This window comes from Myotis davidii, unplaced genomic scaffold (assembly GCF_000327345.1).
Source record: "Myotis davidii unplaced genomic scaffold, ASM32734v1 scaffold235, whole genome shotgun sequence".
Taxonomy (NCBI): Eukaryota; Metazoa; Chordata; class Mammalia; order Chiroptera; family Vespertilionidae; genus Myotis; species Myotis davidii.
Genome location: NW_006287462.1, coordinates 1,537,356 through 1,542,656, shown reverse-complemented (window position 1 = coordinate 1,542,656; position 5,301 = coordinate 1,537,356). Strand labels below are relative to the sequence as shown.

Sequence of the window (5,301 nt, the reverse complement as noted above, 5' to 3'; positions counted from 1 at the left end):
ATCAAGTGGGATTCATACCAGGGGCACAAGGATGGCTCAACATTTGCAGTGTGGTAATACACCACATTAACAAAAGAAAAGAAAAAAATCGTATGATCTTATCAATAGATGCAGAAAAAGCCTTTGATAAGATACAACATCCATTTATGATTAAAACACTCAATAAAATAGGAATAGAAGGAAAGTACCTCAACATAATAAAGGCCATATATGATAAACTCTCATTATTCAGGGTGGCCCAGACATAGAAACAACCAAAATGTCCTGCGATAGAGGACTTGATAAAGATGTGGTACATATACACAATGGACTACTACTCAGCCATAAGAAAGGATCAAACAGCCATTTGCAACATGAGTGGATGTAGGGAGAGGCTCTGGAGCAGGGGTGGGCAAACATTTTGACTCGGGGGCCACATGGGTTCTTAAACTGGACCGGAGGGCCGGAACAAAAGCCTGGATGGAGTGTTTGTGTGAACTAATATAAATTCAAAGTAAACATCATTACATAAAAGGGTACGGTCTTTTTTTTTTTTTTTTAGTTTTATTCATTTCAAACGGGCCGTATCTGGCCCGCGGGCCATAGTTTGCCCACGACTGGATAAGCTGTTCTCTAGTCCACATTTCAGTCAATGGACCAAATGGTAAAGCCATTCCATCCCCTGAAACTAAAACTTGAATCCAGAATCTCTCACACTTGACCCCATATAAATAAAATTATCCTGCTCCAACAACATATTCTTCCACAATTATCCCAAACCTTTAAGATCCATTCTCACACACATTACCATTATTTCTGTTGCTATAAATTGGACCTGAAAAGAATAATAATACAGTTCTTTCAGTGTATAGTGAACCTCCTCTTGGGTTAAAATCTCTACCTCAACCTTTGGGGCCTTCTGTGAACTGAATCCAATGATAGGTTTAGAATCCAAAAGCGATATTAAACAGTACTTCCTTCGGAGAGTAAGTAGGGCCTTGTCAGACAACTGCTTCAGAGAGGCCATTGTGTTTTTTTTTAGGCAAAGATGAAAGAACTGCTTTTCCTGGGGGTGGGGAAAAGACTTGGCAGAATTTAGGGGTTCAATATTCCCCAGCTTTATCAGGAGCTTCCTATGTGACCCCATTCTAATTTTAAGGAACTCATTCCTTCCCAATAAATGCCCTCAGTTTAATAGCACCCTGGGAGGGAATTCACTTTGCATTTAATTTAGTCAACCACAGTATGTGACTCTGGGTTTGGTTCTCAGAGAGCATAGCCCTGGAACTAGGATAGACAAGAGTTCTTTCAGGGAAGATGTTGAAGCTTTAAAGTGATTTATGCAGGGCTCATGCTGGGAATTTCAAGACTAGAATTCATTCTTATTTTTTTTCCATTTGTTCCAGCACAGGTAGGACAACCAGTCAATCCCATTATACTAATTAGTCTGACTAAAATATCCTAACATAGCAAATACATGGTCACCCAGAACCTCACCTTCAATAGGTATTTGGTTGGGAGTAGTCAGTGGTAATATTTTGCATACCTCTGTTGCCACATCAAACCGTGGACCATCAGTGCTGTCTTTACTAAGAGCAATAGAGTCACTGGTAACTTTAAATCTATCAACGAGAGAATCAATTCCAGAAAACCCAGAACCAATTCAGAAAATGCATCCTTCAGATTCTGTTCCTCTCGCCTCACCAAAATTTGTATCAGGTAGGACTCACAGTAAAGAGGAGTGAAATGCTAAATATATGGTAAGAAGTGTGTTCATGTAGCTGTCAGGTCTGATAAAGCAAGTCCAAAATCTGTTGGACATGATGTGAGGAAGGGCAACCTGGAATTCTTAGGCACATGCTAAAGCTGCAGTGTGCAGGGAGAGCTGCTTCTACTTCAGGGATGCCTCAGCTCTGCTCTTAAGGCCTTTCAACAGAATGAATCTAACCCATAATCTTCTTTAAATTAAACTGATTATGGACTTTAATCAGATCTACAAAATACCTTCAAGAAGCACCTAGATTAGCATTTGATGGATAACTCGGGACTATAGCCTAGCCAAGTTGGCACATCAAAAGACTACCATATGCTTCTGTATTTTTAAAGATAGAGCAGGTTCTACTTTTGTAATTAAAAGTCATAAACATGAAGATGGTGCCAAAAGCTAAGAAGGAAGCCCCTGTCCCTCCCAAAGCTAAAGCCAAAGCAAAGGCTTTGAAGGCAAAGAAAGCAGTGTTGAAAGGCATCTACAGCCACACACACACACAAAAATATCCACAGGTCACCCCCCTTCCGACAGCCAAAGACACTGAGGCTCCGGAGGCAGCCTAAACATCCTCAGAAGAACACACCCAGAAGAAACAACTTGACCATTATGCCATCATCAACTTCCCCCTGACTACCAAGTTAGCCATGGAGAAGATAGAAGACAACAATACACTAGTGCAGCGATGGCGAACCTATGACACGCGTGTCAGAGGTGACACGCAAACTCATTTTTTTGATTGATTTTTCTTTGTTAAATGGCATTTAAATATATAAAATAAATATCAAAAATATAAATCTTTGTTTTACTATGGTTGCAAATATCAAAAAATTTCTATATGTGACACGGCACCAGAGTTAAGTTAGGGTTTTTCAAAATGCTGACACGCCGAGCTCAGAAGGTTCGCCATCACTACAGTAGTGTTCATTGTGGACGTCAAGGCCAACAAGCACCAGATCAAACAGGCTGTGAAGAAGCTCTATGACATTGATGTGGCCAAGGCCACACCCTGATCAGGCCTGATGGAGAGAAGAAGGCATCTGTTCGACTGACTCCTCACTATGAGGCTTTGGATGTTGCCAATAAAATTGGGGTCATCTAAACTGGGTCCAACTGCCTAATTCTAAATATAAAAATGTTACACTGGAAAAACATAAAAATAAAAATCATAAATATATGATTGAAAATTTTTCTATTTGAATGATAGCAGATATGTTAGACTGAAGGTTTTTTTTCTTCTTTGTACTTAGGCAACAACATAATTGAATCTCTTTTCCTCCTTTCTTTCATACTTGGCCCATCCTCCCTGCATTTGAGCTATCCAAGACTAATGATGCAATACATGTAAAAGTTCTTGGATGGTGATTCCAAATTAATACAGCTTCCGAAGGTAGTTTTCTTTTCCTAAAATGATAGGCTATACCCCGAGAGAATTTTACTTCTAAGTCCCAGTAGCTCCATCATCTTCTGTCACATCAAAACCACTAGTCATCCTTTATGATATTCTGAATTTTTAATTTTAAGTGAATAAAAAGTACACAATGACTATTGGTTAGTGAAATAAAAGACATATTCATTTAAAAATAAGAAGGGAGACACATTGCCTTAGTTTCTTAAACAGCGCAGGGATAGATAGTCCAGTTCTACACAGTTTAATATTTTGTAATCTTGTTTAGTCTATGTTATGCTCCTAAATAGTTAAGCAGAAAGATTTTAACCTACTATTTCCATTCACATAAATTCATTTTCCAGGAAATCTCTATGCTGTCTCTTTTCATTGGTAAAGAAATGACTAACCAGCCAACCAGCAATGTTGGTGTCTTTAGCTACAAAACAGGGTGACTTCTTTTCAATAAAGACCCTAGAGAAATTCATCTGTGTTATGAACACATATTTATCTCAATTAATTTTTTTAAAACAAAAACAAACTCCTAATTAAATCACACTGGACATAAACCTGTCAAAAGTGTAATGAGAACCGAATCACATTTCAAAGAATACATAATTTTAAAATAGGAGAAAGATGTTGCATAGGAATTAACACAAAAGACCCACTAATTTGTTATTTGTGAGTTCTAAGTAAGTAACGGATTTTTCTCCTAAGCTAACATTTTGTGATTTCTGTGCTGTTTTATCATTTTCATCAAGGACTGAAAGTATGTAATGTACAGCATGCTGACTACCTTTAATAATAGTGTTTTATATATTTGAAAGTTGCTGAGAGTAGATATTACATCTTCTCACCACAAAAAGGGTTAACTATGTGAGGTGATGAATTTGTTAATTACCTTGATCTTGATCATCATTCCACGATGTCATCACGTTGGAGACGTTAAATATATACAATTATATTTGCCAATTATGCCTCATAAAGTGGGGGGGAAACTCAGTGGAAATGTTGTCTTATGTAGAGTTGCTTCCTTAGAATTATTGCTTTAAAGGAAACCAATACACTTGACTTCAGAGAAGTTGGGGAAGGACATTGTTTACGTGCCTTTGGAGTGTTTGTCCTCTCAGTCTGAGAGACGTGGGTGGAGCTTCCTGCCAGAGAATGGTCTGAGGAGATCAGAGCGACTGTCTGTGGGGAGTTATCATTTTTGTCTCTCTAAAATAGAAGATTCCCGGGATGGGTGGGGTGGGTCAGGATATTTATATAATTTTTTATAGTTGACAAGGCACTTCCTTCAATTATCTTATTTAATCATCTAATCCTCACAATAATCCAATAAATTAGGTACTATTGCCTCTATTTTTAAAAAGAAGAATTTGAACCTTTGCAAAACAAAGTTCCTCACCCAACTTCACACAGCATTTAGCTACATTTCTAACTCACAGGTTTTTTTTATTAAGTCATTTTTGTAACATCTCTTATGCTGGGTGAATATCTCGGATTTCGATTAGGGATAAATAAAGCTCAAGTCTCCAGACAATATCTGCAACCTCAACAACCTCTTTCATCATCACTCACTCAGTTCTTAACCCCGCTAGCTTTCTTACTCTTTCTTGAATGTGCCAGAACCATCATATTGGTGATGGTTCTGTTTTAATGGAGAACCCTGCTACATCTCTATGTATCCCCAAACTTTGGACAACTGTAAAGTGATATTTACCTATAAGATATTACTCTTACACTACTTGTATCTCTTTGGGACAACCTCCAGTTACATTATACTGTGAACTACTAGAGGAGCCCAATAGCCAATTACTTCAAGAAAAAGGCTACAGTGATGACGTTTGATCACCAGAGGGCACCACTGGTTCATTAATGGGTTCTTTAATGCTAATGTATTTTATTACTTGATCCATATATAAGGTTCCTTCCCTTATTCAAAGAGCATTTACTGATCACATAGTATGGACCAAGCAATGTTCTATGTCCTGGGGGATACAGCAATGAATAAACAAATAAGATCTCTATTACTAAGCTTGTTTAAAAACAAATAGAAAGAAATCTCATGTTCATAGATTATAAGACTTAATATTATTAAAATGTCCCTACTACCCAAAGCAATGTATAGATTTCATGCAATCCCAATCAAAATCACAATGACATTTTA

The 5,301-nt window shown here is 37.6% G+C and overlaps 1 pseudogene; it reads left to right on the top strand.

Annotated features, from left to right (window-relative positions):
- Window positions 1-2,130: 2,130 nt before the first annotated feature.
- Window positions 2,131-2,890, top strand: LOC107182395 (annotated as a pseudogene).
- Window positions 2,891-5,301: the final 2,411 nt, after the last annotated feature.